This window comes from Heterocephalus glaber, unplaced genomic scaffold (genome assembly GCF_053883595.1).
Source record: "Heterocephalus glaber isolate CG9 unplaced genomic scaffold, H.glaber_assembly_v1.0 deba00001577, whole genome shotgun sequence".
NCBI classification, from domain to species: Eukaryota; Metazoa; Chordata; class Mammalia; order Rodentia; family Bathyergidae; genus Heterocephalus; species Heterocephalus glaber.
In genome coordinates, this window is record NW_028258358.1 from 15,057,197 (window position 1) to 15,076,521 (window position 19,325).

Here is a 19,325-nt window from a genome sequence, read left to right on the forward strand (position 1 = left end):
CAAGGCAAGAAGAGCTTGGAGTGACAGATTCCAAGCCCTAAAAGAAAACAGCCTCCAACCCAGATTGATGTACCCTGCAAAACTATCTTTCAAAATGGATGGAGAAATAAGATACTTTCATGACAAAGAGCACCTTAGGAACTTCGTGAATACCAAACCAACACTCCAAAGAATTTTACACAATATCCTAGGAACAGACATTGAGGATCACAACCCCAGGAAGCAAAGCAGAATGAACCCATCTGGCATGACAAGAAATTAAATGGAAAGGGGGAGAACCCAACAAAAAGAAAAGTCATGGCAATGACAAGTCAATAGGTTTCAGTTATAACCATCAACGTTAATGATCTCAATTCACCAATCAAAAGAAATAGACTGGCAGAATGGGTCAACAAGCAAAATCCAGCAATATGTTGCATACAAGAAACACACTTCAATCAAAAGGAAACTCATAGACTGAAAGTGAAAGGGTGGAAAACAATACTGCATGTGACAGGAACCCAAAAAAAAGCAGGAGTAGCTATCCTCTTGGCAGATCAAGTAGATTTCAAATCAATACTAATTAAGAGAGATGAAGAAGGACACTACATCCTTGTAAAGGGAAGAATCCAAGAGGAAGAGATGACAATAATAAATATCTATGCACCAAACACTAGTGCACCCAACTCTATAAAACAAATGCTAACGGATATGAAAAGTCATATATGCACTAATACAATTGTAGTGGGGGACCTCAACACCCCACTGTCACAAATAGATAGATCAACTAGACTAAAAATAAGTAATGAAATACTAGAACTCAATCGAACTCTTAAACAAATGAACTTAACAGATGTTTACAGAGTCTTCCACCCCACACAATCAGAGTACACATTCTTCTCAGCTGCACATGGGTCATTCTCCAAAATAGACCACATACTCACACACAGAACATGTTTAAGTAAGTGCAAAGGAATTGAAGTTATCCCCTGTATATTATCAGACCATAGTGTGATGAAATTGGAGATCCATAGCAAAAGAAACTCAAAAAATTTCATAAACACATGGAAATTGAACAACACACTTCTGAATAACCAATGGGTCACAGAGGAAATTAAAGAAGAAATCAGACAGTTCCTTCAATTAAATGACAATGACAGTACAACACATCGGAATCTATGGGTCACAATGAAAGCAGTCTTAGGAGGGAAATTCATAGCAGTGACTACGCATATTAGGAAAACAGAATGAGCCCAATTAACCTGATGCTGAACCTCAAGCTTCTAGAAAAAGAAGAACAGGACAACCCCAAAGCTCATACAAGGGAAGAAATTATAAAGATCAGAGGAGAAATCAATGCAATGGAGACTAAGAGAACAATACAAAAAATCAATGAAGCCAAGAGTTGGTTCTTTGAAAGAATCAACAAAATTGATAAACCTTTAGTCAACCTTGTCAGAAAAAGGAAAGAAAAGTCCCAAATCCATGCAATTAGGAATGAAAAGGGTGAAACTACAACACACCCAGCAGAAATCCAGAGGATCATCAATACCTACTTCCAGAACCTATATGCCAATAAGATGGACAGCACAGAAATGGACAGATTCCTAGATACATATGAATTACCAAAGTTGAATGAAGAAAACCTAAAAATTCTGAACAACCCAATATCAACCAATGAAATTGAAAACGTAATTAAAAACTTATCACCTAAGAAAAGCCCTGGCCCTGATGGCTTCACTGCTGAATTCTACAAGATATTTAGAGAGGAACTGCTGCCACTACTGTTTAAACTCTTCAATGAAATTGAAAGGGAAGCAATACTCCCAAATTAATTCCTGGAAGCAAGCATCACCTTGATCCCCAAAGCAGAGAAAGACCCAACCGAAAAAGAGAACTATAGGCCAATCTCACTAATGAACATAGATGCAAAAATCCTTAATAAGATACTGGCAAAAAGAATGCAGAAGATCATCAAGAAGATCATACACCCTGATCAAGTGGGATTCATCCCAGGGATGCAGGGATGGTTCGATATATGAAAATCAATTAATGTAATACACTATATCAATAGAGCCAAGGACAAAAAACATATGATTCTCTCCATAGATGCAGAAAAAGCATTTGACAAAAATCCAACATGCATTTATGATAAAAACCCTACAAAAAATTGGAATAGATGGTCTCTGCCTCAAACTGATAGAAGCCATCTATGAAAAACCAACAGCCAGTATCATACTAAATGGCCAAAAACTGAAATCCTTCCCACGAAAATCAGGAACAAGACAAGGATGTCCACTATCACCACTCTTGTTCAATATAGTTCTGGAAACATTAGCCACAACAATTAGACAAGAGAAAGAAATAAAAGGAATAAAGATAGGAAATGAAGAAGTCAAATTGTCATTATTTGCAGATGACGTGATACTCTATATAGAAGACCCCAAGAACTCCACCAAAAGTCTTCTAGACTTAATAACCAAAGTCAGTCAAGTAGCTGGTTACAAGGTCAACACACGAAAATCAATAGCTTTCCTCTACACAAATGACAGACTCACTGAGAGAGAAATAGGGCAAATCCTTTCACAATAGCATCCAAAAACCTGAAATACCTAGGAATCATCCTAACAAAAGAAATCAAAGACCTCTTCTCTGAAAACTATGGCACTCTGAAAAGAGAGATTGGAGATGATATCAGAAAATGGACAGACATCCCCTACTCCTGGGTAGGAAGGATTAATATAGTGAAAATGGCCATACTTCCAAAACTGCTATATAGATTTAATGCAATTCCAGTTGAGATCCCAGCAGCATACTTCACAGACCTTGAGAAAACAATCCAAAAATTCATTTGGAGCAAGAAGAGACCCAGAATAGCAAAAGCAATTCTAGGTAACAGAGACATGGCAGGGGGTATCACAATCCCCAACCTGCAACTATACTACAAAGCTACTGTGATAAAAACATCATGGTACTGGCAAAGAAACAGACTTGAGGACCTGTGGAACAGATTAGAAGATGCAGAAACAATGCCAGACCCACTCAGCCATCTCATCTTCGACAAAGGAGCCAAACACCCTCACTGGAGGAAAGATAGCCTCTTTCATAAATGGTGCTGGAAAAACTGGGCTTCAACTTGCCAAAGATTAAAACTAGACCTGTATCTCTCACCATGCACTAAACTAAAATCAAAATGGATTAAAGATCTAAATATTAAAATAGAAACTCTGAACCAGTTGGAACAGAGGTTAGGTAGAACTCTTGAAGACATTGGTGTAGGAAAAGATTTTATGAACAAAACCTCAGTTGCCTGTGAACTAGCACAAACAATCAACAAATGGGATCTCTTCTTATTAAAAAGCTTCTGCACAGCAAGAGAAACCACCAGCAGTGTGAAGAGACAATCCACAATGTGGGAAAAAATCTTCACCTGCTCTTCTTCAGACAAAGGTCTACTATCTCGAATCTATAAAGAGCTTAAAAAGATCAGACCTCCCAAATTTAAAGACCCAATCCAAAAATGGGCATCTGAAATGAACAGACATTTCTCAGACAAAGAAGTAGAAATAGCAAATAAATACATGAAAAAATGTTCAATGTCACTGGTCATTCGAGAGATGCAAATGAAAACAACACTGAGATTCCACTTCACTCCAGAAAGAATGGCTGCTATCATGAAATCAACCAATAACAAATGCTGGTGGGGCTGTGGGGAAAGAGGAACCCTGCTCCACTGCTGGTGGGAGTGTAGACTGGTGCAAGCACTGTGGAAATCAGTATGGAGATACCTCAAAGTATACTAGGACTGGAAATCCCATTTGACCCTGCTATTCCACTGCTGGGGATCTTCCCCAAAGAATTAAAAGAATCATACCACAGTGATATATGTGCACCCATGTTCATAGCAGTACAGTTTGTAATAGCTAAAACTTGGAAACAGCCCAAATGCCCATCAACTGGAGACTGGATAAAAAAATTGTGATTTTTTAATAAAATGGAGTACTACTCAGCCATAAAAAATGAGAAATTAGAGACATTTATAGCTAAGTGGATGCACATTGAGGCAATACTCTTAAGTGAAATAAATAGGACACACATGTATAAATACTGAATAGTTTCTCTGGTGTGAGAAACTGAAAGTGTAAATAAGGACTAAATGTATAATAGGTCATGTGAAATAGGAAGAAAAGGGGCAAAGGGGAAGGAAGTGGCAGGGCTAAGGGAAAGGATAGAAGGGAATGGGATTAATATGAGAAAATGGAAAAATAGGAACAAAATTTTTGTAAATAGGGAGGGCTGGAGGGGTTGAAGGGAGGGCTGGGCAAGGGTGAAAAACAACCAAGAGAGACTATGTAAAGGTGCAAATTTCCAATGATGAATGTCATTATATTGTATACCTAAAATGTACCAATGATTAGAATGAATAATCGATAATGTAAAATAGGAATAAAAGGTCCAAAGGGGTAGGGGTAGTGGGAGGCACAGGGGAAAGGAAAGAAGGGAAAGGAAAAATGCTGAGAAATGGAAAAAATGGAAATAAAGTCTTTGTAAATAGGGAAGGGTGAAGGGTGTGAAGGGAGGGCTAGGAATGGGGAAAAAATATGAACCAAGATGCATAAAAAGGTACAATTCCCAATGAGAAATGTAATTGTGTTGTATACCTACACTGTACCAATAAAAGAATTTAATACAAAAAAATAAAAATAAAAAAATAAAAAGCTCAGACGGGCATGGTGGGGCATGCCTGTAATCTCAGCACTCAGGAAGCTGAGTCAGGAAGATTGCTGTAAGTTCAAGGCCAGCCTGGGCTACACAGTGAGCTCAAGAACAGCCTGAACTTCAGATCAAGACCCTGTCTTAAAAAAATAAGATAAAGAGCTCAGTGTATTAAAAGTATACTAGTCCTAGTAGTATTGCTTTCGTATATTATGGAACTCTTCTAAAAAAATACTGCTGAATACACTATTGGTTTTCAGTTTGGAAAGTTTAAGGGTAGTCGAAAGTTTAAGGGTGTGAAGAATACTTATAAGAGAACCAGCCAATATGGGTGAGCAAAGTAGGGGCCACCACTCTTCTTTCTGTGAATTATTCAGTAATGGTGGATACTCACCAGCAGATAAAAATATTGCATGGAGATAAGCACCCACCAGCAATGTGAAGCCCCATACCTTCACTGATACCCCCTGCCAGTGGATATTGAAAGTTCCACCCCCTTAAATTTGAACCACAACTAGTTTACATGAACAACAGAAGGCCATAATTGCATTTATATGCAGAATGTATGGAGCTGCTTGGGAATGGGTTACAGGGAAATGTACAGGCCTGGGGGCGGGAGGGAGAGGTAGAGGGTGGAGAAAGTGTTGTGCCTGCGAAGGGATCAGATGGAGTGGTAGAAAAGGGAAAGACAGGAGAAGACTGTAATGGTTCATGTGAAATGTTGGAAGTGGACTAGTGTTGATAGTGTCAAGACCCTGGTATTTAAAAAAAATTCAAATCACAAAATATTCAATTGGGCAATTTAGCAATACTGTTTCAAAAACAAAATTTTAAAAAGGGCTGAGGATGTAGCTCAGGAGTACAGCAGTTGTCTACCAAGAGTAGAAGCCCTAGGTTCAATCCCCAGTGCTGAACAAAAAATGAAAAACTTATTTATGCTAAGGTTGCAATAATAATCTTTCTAAGTTTTGGCTGAGAGAGTCCCTCAAATGCAGATTCTTCAGTTTCACACTGTATTATTTTTGCTTTGCATTTCTCTAACCCCTACAAGCCTCTACTCACCTCTCCTTCTGAACTCTTCTAACATTTAACTGGTCTAATTCTAATTGTATGGATTTAATTTTGTCAAAGTTTAATTTCTTTCAAGATAAGAACTGAGTTTAGTATTCTTCGCATCACAGCATATAATTAATACTCTTCTCAATAAATGTCTAAAAATACAGAAACCCTTTCCCAGGTGGCTGCCAAAGATGGCGGAGGGGCAGGTCCTGGTGCTGGATGGCTGAGGCCATCTGCTGGGCCGTCTGGCGGCCATCGTGGCCAAGCAGGTTCTGCTGGGCCGGAAGGTGGTGGTTGTGCACTGCGAGGGATTAATATTTCTGGCAACTTCTGCAGAAATAAGTATAAGTTAGAGCCCGGGATGAGCCCTGGAATGGGTCTCCCCATGGGTGCTGAGGCTTTTCAGTCTGGAAGCAGGATCAGAGCCTGGGGCTCTGGTCACCTGGGGGTTGTCAGGTCTGACAGACCAGGCAGGCGTGCTGTGCTCTCCCCCCAGTAAAGTACCTGGCCTTCCTCCGCAAGCGGATGAACACCCACCAGTTCCGAGGGCCCTACCACTTCCGGGCCCCCAGCCGCGTCTTCTGGCAGACCATGTGAGGTATGCTGCCACACAAGATCAAACGAGGCTAGGCCGCCCTGGGCCACCTCAAGGTGTTCGGTGGGATCCCGCCATCCTATGACAAGAAAAAGCGGATGGTGGTTCCTGCTGCCCTCAAGGTGGTCTGCCTGAAGCCTACAAGGAAGTTTGCCCATCTGGGCCGCCTGGCTCATGAGGTTGGCTGGAAGTACCAGGCGGTGACAGCCACCCTGGAGGAGAAAAGGAAGGAGAAGGCCAAGAACCACTACTGGAAGAAGAAACAGATTATGAGGCTACGGAAACAGGCCGAAAAGAACGTGAAAAAAATCAGCAAATTCACAGAGGTCCTCAAGACCCATGGACTCCTGGTCTGAGCCCAATAAAAACTGTTTATGCCTCATGCTTGGCCTGGCCTGCCCTTCCTCCATCACCACCCTAGGATGTGGGGGACCTAGGGGTGGCTGTCCAGGTGCCACAAGCAATGTGAGACTTAGAGAGCTGGGGAAAAAGAAGGTGTCGTAGTCTATTCCTGTGCAAGGTCTTTTCCTGAGCTTTAAGTCATGTACAGATGGAATTTCTGACCTGCTCCTTGTGGAGAGAGCCTTAGAAAAGTGATGATAGAAGCACCCTTACTTTGGTGCAGTGCTGAGACACTGCTGGGGTGGCACTGCCCTTCTCCTCTGCCCATGTGGCCAAATGCCATACTCTGCAACTGTCAGGATGGGAGGGGTAGCTGCTACCTCTCGGGCCAGAGCTAGAGGTGCGCAGACTGGGAGGGTGTGCCGCTAAGGGATTGCGGCCCTGGCTCTCGCCCCTTCCCTCTTTGTCACCAGAAATGAATAAATTATTTATAAAGAAAAAAAAATACAGAAACCACCAGGAGTGGTGGCACACACCTGTAATCTCAGCACTGGGGAGGCTGAGGCAGGAGGATTGCCATGAGTTTGAGGCCAGCCTGGGCTATAAGTAAGACCCTGTCTCAATCCCGCCTCCCAAAAATCACAGAAACTAATTGGGAGAGACAAACTAGTTTAATGTCTTCATATTTAAAGATAAGAAACTTGGGGGTCTAAACATATGGAATGACTTTTCCGAGATCACTTTGAAAGGTGATAGAAAAAACAAGTTACCTTCTGCAAGAACTCAGGTTAGATTCAATCGATAAAATGCAATTGCTATTTAATTAAAAATAAGATGAAATAAGATACTAAAATAAAAAATTAGTCTCACAAAATAGTGATGTCAAAGCACATTATTATTTATGTCTAAGTTAGTGTTATGGCTTGTATCTAGATGTCTCCCCCAAAGCCTCATGTGGTCATAGGTAGGGAGTTTCAAAGGTGGCTGGATTAGGGTGTGAGAATGTGGATTAAGAGTGTGATACTGGGGTTAACCATGTGATGCTGGTATTAAGGGTGTGATGCTGGGATTAAGGGTGCCCCAAAAGGTTTACAGCATGGATGGAATACAAAAGGAGAGATGGAACATGGGCTTCTCCTGCTGCTGCTGCTGCTGCTTCTGCTTCTGCTGCTTCTACATCTTCTTCTTCTTCCTCCTCCTCCTCCTTCCTGCTTTGCTGTCTCCTGCCTGCTTGCCATGGACTGTTCCTTCTCTGTGATGGCCCTGTGCCATGTCATTATGATTTTGAGCCAGCCAACTATGGACTGAAACCTCTACAAATTATAAACTGAAATAAACCTTTCCTCCTTTAACTTTGGGTGTCTGGTATTTTGTCTCAGCAATGAGAAAAGTAAAACAGTTTCTTCAGTATTTGAGCTTTACAAATATCAATAATAGCAACAAAACATTTCAAAAGGAATGCTTCTAGTGCTGGGTACAAATGACAAATGCCTTGAACGGTTTGCTAATTACAATTTTGAAGGTACAAGAGGAAAAATACAAAAAGAATGTGGTCCTTTTTTTATTTTTTTATAAATTTCAATTGGAAGAAATATTTTAAAAGGTTGATTGATGGTCCAAAAGCATTAATTCAAGAAATATTGGTCATTCTTTATACTTTGTTCATTAAAATTACTTAAACTTAAAAGTAAAATGTTAGGGCCAGGGGATGTAGCTCAGTAGTGCTGTGCCTGCCTCATAAGCACAAGGTCCTGAGTTCAATCCCTGGTACTGAAAAAAAGTAAAATGTTTTATATGATATTTCTTGCTCTTCCATTTTCTCATATATTGTATGCCTTTAAAACCTTTTCAACTAATTGTATGATTTTGTTCTATTTTTGGCAATAATAAAAGATTAAGTCTTTTGGAAAAATAGATATACCATGCAAGAGATTCTTTAAACATGGCAGTTTAGGTATCACTCCCTTCTTCTCTCATACAACTCCAAGACAATACATCTTCTTTGAGCCATATCCTTTCCAAAGTCTGTAGGAAATGAGAAAGTTAGACCTGAGCTATTTTGGAGACCCTGGTTCAAAGAATCAATCCAGCACTGGCTCCCAATGGATTAAGCAAGCAAGTGAAAAACATGTTAGTTTCAAACATCCTGAATTGATTCATTAGAGTCATTAAGTACAACCCATTTTTAGGGGGAGAAAAATTAAGTCTTGTCTTTAGATAGGAAGCATATAAAAGAATGGGTGAACATTTTTTTTTTTTTTTTTTTTTGGTACCAGGGATCAAACTCAGGACCTTGAGCTTCAGGCAGGCACCAGAACCACTGAGCTAAATCCCTGGCCCATGTGTGAACATATTTTAAATCCACTGTACTGCCCTTGAGAATGGACAAGTAATGAGTCTACAGGATCCTCAGAGAATTGACTATGTAGAAAGGAATTAATGGCTTCCCTTCACCTTCCTAGGTCCATAAGACAGATTAACAAGAGAAAATATACTTAATTATGCATGTATGCACAGGAGTCCTATAAAATATGAGTCTTTCAGATTTCTCAACACAAACCCTCAAATCAAGGAGAGCCTGGAGTGAAGTATTTCAAGCCCTAAAAGAAAATAACTTCCAACCTAGACTGTTGTATCTGGCAAAATTATCTTTCAAAATCGATGGGGAAATTAGATACTTTCACAACAAAGAATATCTGAGAAATTTCATGAACACCAAACCAGCAGTCCAAACAATTTTATGCAGTATCCTAGAAAAAGACAATGAAGGTCACAACTCCATGAGGGCCAACAGAGAGAAGACACCAGGCAAGGTAAGGCACTAAAGGGAAAGGGGGAAGAATAAGAAAAGAGCCAACAACAATAAAACATCATGGCAAGAATGAGTCAATATCTCTCAATTATAACTATCAATGTTAATGGCCTCAATTCACCAATCAAAAGAAACAGACTGACAGAATAGATTAAGAAGCAAAACCCAGCAATATGCTGTATACAAGAAACACACCTAACTCAAAAGGAAATTCATGGACTGAAAGTAAAACAAGGGAAAACAATTCTCCACGGGACAGGATCCCAGAAAAAAGCTGGGGTAGCAGTCTTATTTGCAGACAAAGTAGAATTCAAATCAAAACTAATTAAGAGAGACAAAGATGGTCACTACATCCTTGTGAAGGGAACAATCCAAGAGGAAGAGGTGACAATCCTAAATATTTATGCACCAAATATGAATGCCCCAACTATACAAAACAAATATTAATGGACATGAAAAACCAAATAAGCACTAACACAATTGTAGTAGGGGACCTCGACACCCCTCTATCACAAATAGACAGATCATCTTGGAAAAAAATTAACAAGGAAATTCTAGAACTGAACCAAGCTATTGAACAAATGGACTTAAGAGATGTTTATAGAGTGTTCCAACCCACAAAATCAGAATACACATTCTTTTCAGCTGCACACGGATTATTCTCCAAAATAGATCACATGCTAGCTCATAGGGCAAATCTAAGTAAATGTAAAAGAACTGAAGTTATCCCCTATATATTATCAGACCATAGTGCAATAAAATTGGAGATCAATAACATAAGAAACTGCAGAACACCCACAAACACATGGAAATTGAATAACACTCTCCTGAACAACCAATGGGTCACAGAAAAATTAAAGAAGAAATTAGACAGTTTCTACAAGTAAATGATAATGCCAGTACAACATACAAGAATCTGTGGGACACAATGAAAGCAGTTCTATGTGGGAAATTCATAGCAGTGACTGCCCATATTAGGACAACAGAGAGAACTCAGTTAAATAACCTAATGCAGAACCTCAAGCTCCTAGAAAAAGAAGAGCATAACAAAACCCAAAGCTCGTGCAAGAAAGGAAATTATAAAGATCCGAGCAGAAATCAATGCAATGGAGACTAAGAGAATGATACAAAAAAATCAATGAATCGAAGAGCTGGTTTTTTGAAAGAATAAATAAAATCAATAAACCTTTAGCCAATCTTATCAAAAAAAGGAAAGAAAAGGCTCAAATCCATGCAATTAAGAATGAAAAAGGTGAAGCCACAACAGATCCAACAGAAATTCATTGGATCATCAATATCTACTTTGAGAACCTGTACTCTAATAAACTGGAAAACACAGAAGAAATCGACAGATTCCTAGATACATACAAATTATCAAAGTTAAATGAAGAAGATATAGAAATTCTAAACACCCCAATAACAATGAGTGAAATTAAAAATGCAATAAAAAATTTACCAACAAAGAAAAGCCCAGATCCTGATGGATTCACTGCTGAATTCTACAAGACATTTAAAGAAGAACTATCGCCATTACTCTTTCAACTCATCAAGGAAACTGAAAGGGAAGCAAGGCTTCCAAATTCTTTCCTGGAAGCAAGTGTTACTTTGATTCCAAAATCAGGGAAAGACCCAACCCAAAAAGAGAACTACAGACCAATCTCCCTAATGAACATAGATGCAAACATCCTCAACAAAATACTGGCAAACAATACAGAGGATCATCAAGAAGATCATACACCCTGACCAAGTCATATTTATCCCAGGGATGCAAGGATGGTTCAACATCCGTAAATCAAAAAATGTAATACACTATATTAACAGAGTCAAGGACAAAAACCATATGATCATCTCAATAGATGCAGAACAGGCATTTGACAAAATCTAACACCCATTCATGATAAAAACTCTACAGAAAATTGGAATAGAAGGTCTTTATCTCAACCTGATTAAGGCTATCTATGAAAAGCCAACAGCCAGCATCATACTAAATGGTCAAAAACTGAAAACTTTCGTGCTAAAATCAGGAACAAGACAAGGATGCCCACTATCACCACTCCTGTTCAATGTAGTTCTGGAAACATTACCCATAGCAATTAGAAAAGAGAAAGAAATAAAAGGAATCAAGATAGGAAAGGAAGAAGTGAAACTGTCATTATTTGCTGCTGATATGATACTTTACATAGAAGACCCAAAAATCTTGGTCAAAAGCCTTCTAGACCTAACTGACAGATTCAGTAGAGTAGCTGGATATAAGGTCAACACTCAAAAGACAGTAGCCTTCTTATACGCAAATAGCAGACCCATTGAGAGAAAAATTCAGGAAATAATTCCTTTTACAATAGCATCTAAAAAAATGAATAGGAATCAACCTAACAAAGGAACCAAAAGACCTCTACACTGAAAACTGCAGCACTCTGAAGAAGGAGATTGAAGAGGATATAAGAAAATGGAAAGATATCCCTTGTTCCTGGGTAGGAAGAATTTATATAGTGAAAATGGCCATACTTCCAAAACTACTATATAGATTTAATGCAATACTGATTGAAATTCCAACAATATACTTCACAGAACTAGAGAAAACAATCCAAAAATTTATTTGGAAGCAGAAGAAACCTAGAATAGCAAAAGCAATTCTGGGCAACAGAGACATGGCTGTGGGTATCACAATCCCCAACTTGAAACTATACTACAAAGCTACTGTGACAAAAACAGCATGGTACTGGCAAAGAAACAGACCCAAGGATCAGTGGAATAGATTAGAAGATGCAGAAACAACTCCAGACACACTCAGCCACCTCATCTTTGACAAAGGAGCCAATCACCCTCATTGGAGGAAAGATAGCCTATTTAATAAATGGTGTTGGAAAAACTGTATTTCAACCTGCCAAAGATTAAAACTAGACCCATACCTATCACAGTGCACTAAACTAAGATTGAAGTGGATAAAGAGCTAAATATCAAGACAGAAACAGTAAACTTGCTGGAAGATAAGTTAGGTAGAACTCTCAATGACATTGGCATAGGAAAAGACTTTATGAATAAAACTTCAGTAGCATGGGAACTCACACAAAGAATCAACAACTGGGACTTCATCTTATTAAAAAGCTTCTGCACTGCAAGAGAAACTACCAACAGAGCTAAGAGACAACCTACAATATGGGAAGAAATTTTTAGCAGCTGTACCTCCGACAAAGGTCTACTATCTAGAATATATAAAGAATTGAAAACAATCAGACCCCCAAAATTCAAAGACCCAATTCAAAAATGGGCATCTGAAATGAACAGTCATTTCTCAGACAAAGAAGTAAAAACAGCAAATAAATATATGAAAAAATGTTCAACATCACTGGTCATTCGAGAGATGCAGATGAAAACAACACTGAGATTCCTTCCACCTAAGCCCAGAAAGAATGGCTGCTATCAAGAAATCAACCAATAACAAATGCTGGCGGGGGTGTGGAGAGAAAGGAACCCTTCTCCATTGTTGGTGGGAGTGCAGACTGGAGCAACCACTGTGGAAATCCATATGGAGATACCTCAAAGAACTAGGACTGGAAGTCCCATTTGACCCAGCTATTCCCCTACTGGGTATCTTCCCCAAAGAATTAAAAGAATCATACCACAGCGATATATGTGCACCTATGTTCATACCAGCACAGTTTGTAATAGCTAAAGCTTGGAAACAGCCCAAGTGACCATCAACTGGAAACTGGATAAAGAAGATGTGGTTTTTTTATAAAATGGAGTACTACTCAGACATAAAGAATGAGAAACTAGAGTCATTTATAGCTAAATGGATGCATATTGAGGCCATACTCTTAAGTGAAATAAATAGGACACACGTGTAAATACCGAATAGTTTCTCTAGTGTGAGAAACTGAAAGTGTAAATAAAGATGAAAATGATTAAAATGAATAATTGATAATTTGAAATAGGAAAAGGTCCAAAGGTGAAGGGGTGGCAGGAGGGGAAGGGGAAAGGGAAGAAAGGAAAGGAAAAATTATGAGAAAGAAAAAAAAATAGAAACAAAGTCTATTTAAATAGGGAAGGGTGGTGGGGGTGAAGGGCACATAGGTAATGGGGAAAAAAATAAGAACTAAGATACATCAGGTGCAGGTACAAGCACCCAATGATAAATGTAAATGTATTGTATACCTAAAATGTACCAATTAATATATAATTAAAAATTTTTTTAAATGAGCCTTGAAGAAGGATCAGATGATTAAAGCATTAATGAGCTACAGAAAGGAATAAGATCCTGGGGCTTCTAGAGGTGGCAGTGATACAGTTTATGGGTGAGTGAGGAGAAGAAATGCATGGTGAAGAAAGGTTGTGTTGTTATGCTGGAAAAACATCATTCGGTTAACAAAAGTTGTTTCTGAGCAGCCTCTGGGAGAAAAATGATTGTCTGGGCATGGTGTCACCTTCAGTCTCTTTTCCTGTGATCCACGTTGATCATCCCTAGTTGACAAGGTTCCTAGAGAGGGGATTCATAATATTTGAGTTCTTTTTGGAGGACCCATCTTTAAGGCAGATAAGCAGCACTCACAGATAGTCCTTGCTGGATGGATCATCCCCCAGGTGTCCTCAGTTCAAAGTGTTATATTTTGGGATGTCATTACCTGAGCTCTTTTAATTGCTTGCCTGCCTGTACTACATCTAGGGGTGTAACAGTTCACTTTCTAGAAAACAAATGGTATGTTCATAGATTTCACTAATATAAAAAAATTGTAGCATATAATTTACAAATAAAAATAAAATACACAGTTCCTTTATTGTGAATTCCTTGTAGCCAGTTGGTTCTCACAAAATGTTATAGTTGGTTTTTCCTCAAATGCTTGTGTCTGTAACATTTCCTACATCACTTTCTTACATCAGACAGTCCATAAAACAATAAATCAAGTTCAGTTTTGTAGAGTTTGCCAATTTCCATAGTGTAAATATTCCCACTGTAGAGGATTTCAAGTTACAAATATGATACTATTGAGCGCAGAGTATGCTGTATTTTCACCATTCAGACAACAACGCTGTAAATAACCAGATAAGCATATATTAAAATAAATGAAGTGAAATTATTAGGAAATGATGAGTTTTGAGTATTTGTTGCCTTACCTTCCACCACATGTGAGATTTCCTATATTTATTAATCAGTATTGAGCTCATGAACCAACCAAGAAAAATAACTACTTTCTTGGGTTTTGTTTTTGTTGTTTTGCAGTACTGGGGATTGAACCTAGGGCTTCATACATGCTATGCAAGGATCTCATTACAATATGAGTCATGTGCTTGCTTTGGCAGCACATATACTGAAATTGGAAAAATAGAGAGAAGATTAGCATGGCCCCTGCGCAAGGATGACATGCAAATTCATGAAGCATTCCATATTTTTTTGGAGGACAGGAATTTTTTTTGAAGGGAGGGCAGGGGAATGGGGGAAAATAAGAACCAAGATATATCATGTATAGGTACAAATTCCCAATGTGAAAGTACAAATTCCCAATGAATGTCATCATACTGTATACCTAAAATGTACCAATAAATTTAATGAATTTTTTTTTTGTCCCGGGGATCGAACTCGGGTCCTTGTGCTTGTGCAGCAGGAGGCAAAACCATTGAGCTAAATCCCCGGCCAAACTTAATGAATTTTTAAAAATATATGACTCATAAGATGTTTTACTCTAATTTGTTTTATAAATTTTATTTTGATACATCACCTCATTAAGTTGCCCAGGTTGGCCTCAAACTTGCAATCCCCCTACTTCAGCCTCCTGAGGAAAAGTAATGGCTTTTTTAAGAGGCATGAGCAGTTTGGCTGAGGACTATCAGTCAAAACAAAAAGAACAAATAAGGACAAAATAAAACTTGTAAGACATAAAAACCAGAACTAATTTTTTAAAGACATCCTTAAGGAATTTTAAGTACAATACAAAAAAAGTTTAAAAATTTAGTAGATAAATAGAAAGATTGAATGTTTACCACTGAGACACAAATCAATAATCTGGATCATAAAAATAGAAATCATATAAAGAAAAAGATATCTTGAAATTTTATAAAGTACACCATAAATCAGCACATAATAAAATATGTTGTCATGACAAAAATATTTATAGATACTCATAATCATATAAATCCTTGCTTAACTGTGTAAAAATTTTATAGTCATCCTAGCTCCAACATATGGTATTTTTTTTTTTTTTTTGGTACCATGGATCAAACTTGGGCCCTTGTGCTTGTGCAGCAGGTGGTGAAATCACTGAGCTAAATCCCTGGCCCAACATATGGTATTTTTAATCAATGATACATTAACTTATAAACACAACATACAGGTTTTATGGTCCCTGCAATTTGAAAGTCACAATAAATTTAAAACCTGAAATTTTCCTTAACATGTGGTGCATGTAGAAAATTTTCTTATTTAAAGCACATTTTCATGATATTACAGTTAGGATTCTATCAAGTGGTTCAGGCACATACTGAATAAAACTTTAATATTTATATTGAAATGCTAATCTTACTTGTCAATATTAGTGGCATATTAGCATAATTTGACATTTTTAATACTATGGAAAACAACTTAAAACCGGTCTCTTTAATATTGGCAAATTGAATTAATGACATGAACCATTTTCTCATTTATTTCTAAATAAAAACAAAATTTAGTTTGATATGCTACTATAGAGCCAGTAGAGGGAGCTCACAGTTTTTTTGTTGTTTTTTTTAACTTACTAGAGAAAAAATTCTTTTAAAAGCTACCAGACTCTGAGAGATACTGTTTATTATTTAATAAAATATGTTAGTAAACAAAAAGAATAACATGCATTTAAAGTAATAAATTCATTCATTTCTATACAAAAAGATACCAATGTTACTTATTTTATTCAGAAGTAGCATTAAAATGACATCCTTTCAATTTATTTTTCCAATAACCTTTTGTTCAAAAAATATTTTATTGAGATTACTAGTTCTACAAAGGTGGACTAAACTTTACAGCTAAAAGCATAAAACATGATAAATAAAATATGACAAAAATGACATTTTAAATTTAATTTACACATGAAATTAAACATATAATTTAAACATGATCTTTTTACTATCTCCAGAATTGTGCTTTTCTCTTAATGTCATATAGTGGAAAATATACAAACAGTATGTAGCTTTTTCAGATTAGCCTTTGTCACTTAGAAATATGCATTTCTATATAGTTTGGTGATAAAGCACTTGCCTAGCATTCCCAACCACCAAATAACAACAACAATAACAATCGCATTTAATATTCCTCCATGTCTTTTCAGGATTCCATACCTCATTTCATTCTAGCTCTATTCCTCATCTGTTGCACCTCCCTTCAAATGTTGACTCCTCAGCTTCTCTTCAGCTTTTGCATGTTTTTGGTTACTCTCTAGTTCACTTAGGTAGTTCTTTTCTAAGCAATTATTTATCCTGAATGTATAACAGATGGTTGTTATCATGCCAGTGCAGAGTTGGGATTAGTGAACAGACTGGACATAGGAAGCCTCAAGTAACAGACTGCGTGATGATGGCCTGAAAGGAGTCAATGATAGTAAGACTAGAGAGAAGGCAAGAAGTTACAAATGTCTACAGATTCACATTGGCAAAACTTTGACTCCAAACTACTGTAGTTGACTCTTCCAAAATATTCCCAGCATTATATGGGGAGGATGTGAAAAGACACTGAGGTAGTCATAACCAGTATTATTGATTGGTTCTCATTTAAAATGCATAAATGAGGAAAAAAATGAAGAGAATGAAAACTATTCTTCTTTTTTCTTTATTTAGGCTCTTGCTATGTTGCCCAGGCTGACCATGAACACTACCTTTTAAGTAAAAATATTCTTGCTCTATTTCTCCTCCTATTACATCTACACAAAATAAATTTAGGCAATGAGGTTGATTATAGAAATATATTATATCAATTAGAAATTTTGTTACCTGCTAGCAATAGAGAACTACAATGGCTTGGACACATGAGGGTTTATTCTTTTACATAAAGGAAGTTCAGATGTGGATGATCCATTCTGGTCTGAGGTTCAAAAAGGCAACAGGAACATAGGTCTTTCTATCTTTCTGTCATACCTTTCTCAGTATATGGCTTCCATCCTCAAGGTCAGAACATGGCAACTGGGATTGCAGCCATATGTGCCTCTTCCAAGCAAGAACAAACAGAAAGACAGGGAGCAAATAACACATCCAAACTTTCTGTTAATAAACAGCCTTCTAACAAACCCCATCCTGTAACTTCTACTTATAACTCATTGGCTAACACTTAATTACATAAACGTACCTATCCATGTAGAAGGATGACAAGCTTGTTTTTAAGCTGGTACCTCTGGACTTTGGATAAATTTGAGATTATGTTACTAAGAATGAGGGTAGAAATGGATATAGAATATGCAACCAGCTATCTCTGCCACATATACCAAGTGATTTTAGTCAGCGCTCTTTCACCAACTTAAGTGGAGGAAAGGGGGGTGCATACGTTGTTCCACATTAACAAACTTCAGTATCTCTCTACAGGCGTACCCAATTTAAGTGATTAAATGATCATTTTGGAAAGTGCTTCCTTTTATCTCAACTCTGCTTTACATTGGTATGGAAAAAGTCTTAGAAATACTCTCATAGTAGCACAATAACAATGAGAAAGACCAAGTTTTCTTCTTGTAGTTTAGCAGTCCCAGTGAAAAGAGATCACCTGTTCTTTTAGCAATTTTTAGTATGAGTCATGAGAGAGACTCATTGTCCTTGGTATGACATATCCATTCCTGAGCCAATCACTGTAGATGGGACATAGGCTGCTCTGATTGGATGGATCTGCTTTATGAATGCCAACTTCCTGGGTCAGTCCCAACTAAATCATATGAATTCAGTTGGGAAAGGCATGCTTTCCTAAGGGAAACTCAACTTGATGATGCCAGAAAAGTGGTGAATAAACGCTAGGCAGGCAAAGATAACATACCTAGTACAGAGGATTAAAAACTTGGAAGACAAAAATTTAAACACTTCCAATCTAGAAGTGAGAAGATAGGGCTGGGGATTTAGCTCAGTGGTTTCGCTGCCTGCTGCGCAAGCGCAAGGACCCGAGTTCGATCCCCCGTACCAAAAGAAAAAAAAAGAAATGAGAAGATAAAATAGGAAAAATGCTGCAGATTTCATAAATTCCTTGCATTCTATCCTATTGGTTTCAGTAATATTGTATGATACAATGTTTCCAGTGAGAAAGTATACCACAAAGCCAATGCTGGTCATACTTACCAGAGAGTTTTTCTTTTTTAGGTACCAGGGATCAAATTTGGGACCTTGCACTTGTGAGGCAGCTGCCAGAACCACCGAGCTAAATCTCCAGCCCAGTGCTGGTAATACTTGAGCTTCATCAAAAGCATTCACAGTTCTAAAACAACCAAAATATGAAGAGGATTTGCATAAGTGTACTGTTTATAGGGATATTTATTCATAGTAACTGCTTATTATCTAAATCATGGAGATTCAAAGAGATACACAATCATAAATTAATTATTTCAACACTCTAATATAAGCTTGGGGAAAAAGATTATGAGGAGTATAGGGTACAAAGCAATGACATGTTCTTTCCTAAGGTCATGAATTGAATCAACGGCCAACCAAAGCTGCTGACTCCCAAAATATGACTCATTCTTTTCCATATTTTCATACTTTATTTTAGTCTACCACAACGATTGTTCTTTTTGGCATTTTTTTGTAGGTGTTTGGCAGAAAATGAAAATGCCCATATGTTTGAAACTCAGCATTCATCTGCCCTAGGGAAGTAACAAACAAAAGAACAGAGCA

The 19,325-nt window shown here is 37.7% G+C and overlaps 1 long non-coding RNA gene, 1 other non-coding gene and 1 pseudogene across 2 annotated transcripts in view; all 3 read left to right on the plus strand.

Moving 5' to 3' along the window:
* The window catches only part of LOC101708059 (uncharacterized), a 29,548-nt gene extending 10,586 nt beyond the window's left edge, over positions 1-18,962 (plus strand). Inside the window, exon 3 of the long non-coding RNA XR_015443715.1 lies at positions 18,795-18,962. This is a non-coding gene — a long non-coding RNA (uncharacterized LOC101708059). The remainder of the gene's footprint in view (positions 1-18,794) is intronic.
* On the plus strand, positions 3,240-8,605 carry LOC101707686 (large ribosomal subunit protein uL13-like; annotated as a pseudogene).
* Positions 14,786-14,892, plus strand: LOC147823517 (U6 spliceosomal RNA). The gene has a single exon (XR_015443746.1). It is a non-coding gene; the product is annotated as a U6 spliceosomal RNA (small nuclear RNA).
* Positions 18,963-19,325: the final 363 nt, after the last annotated feature.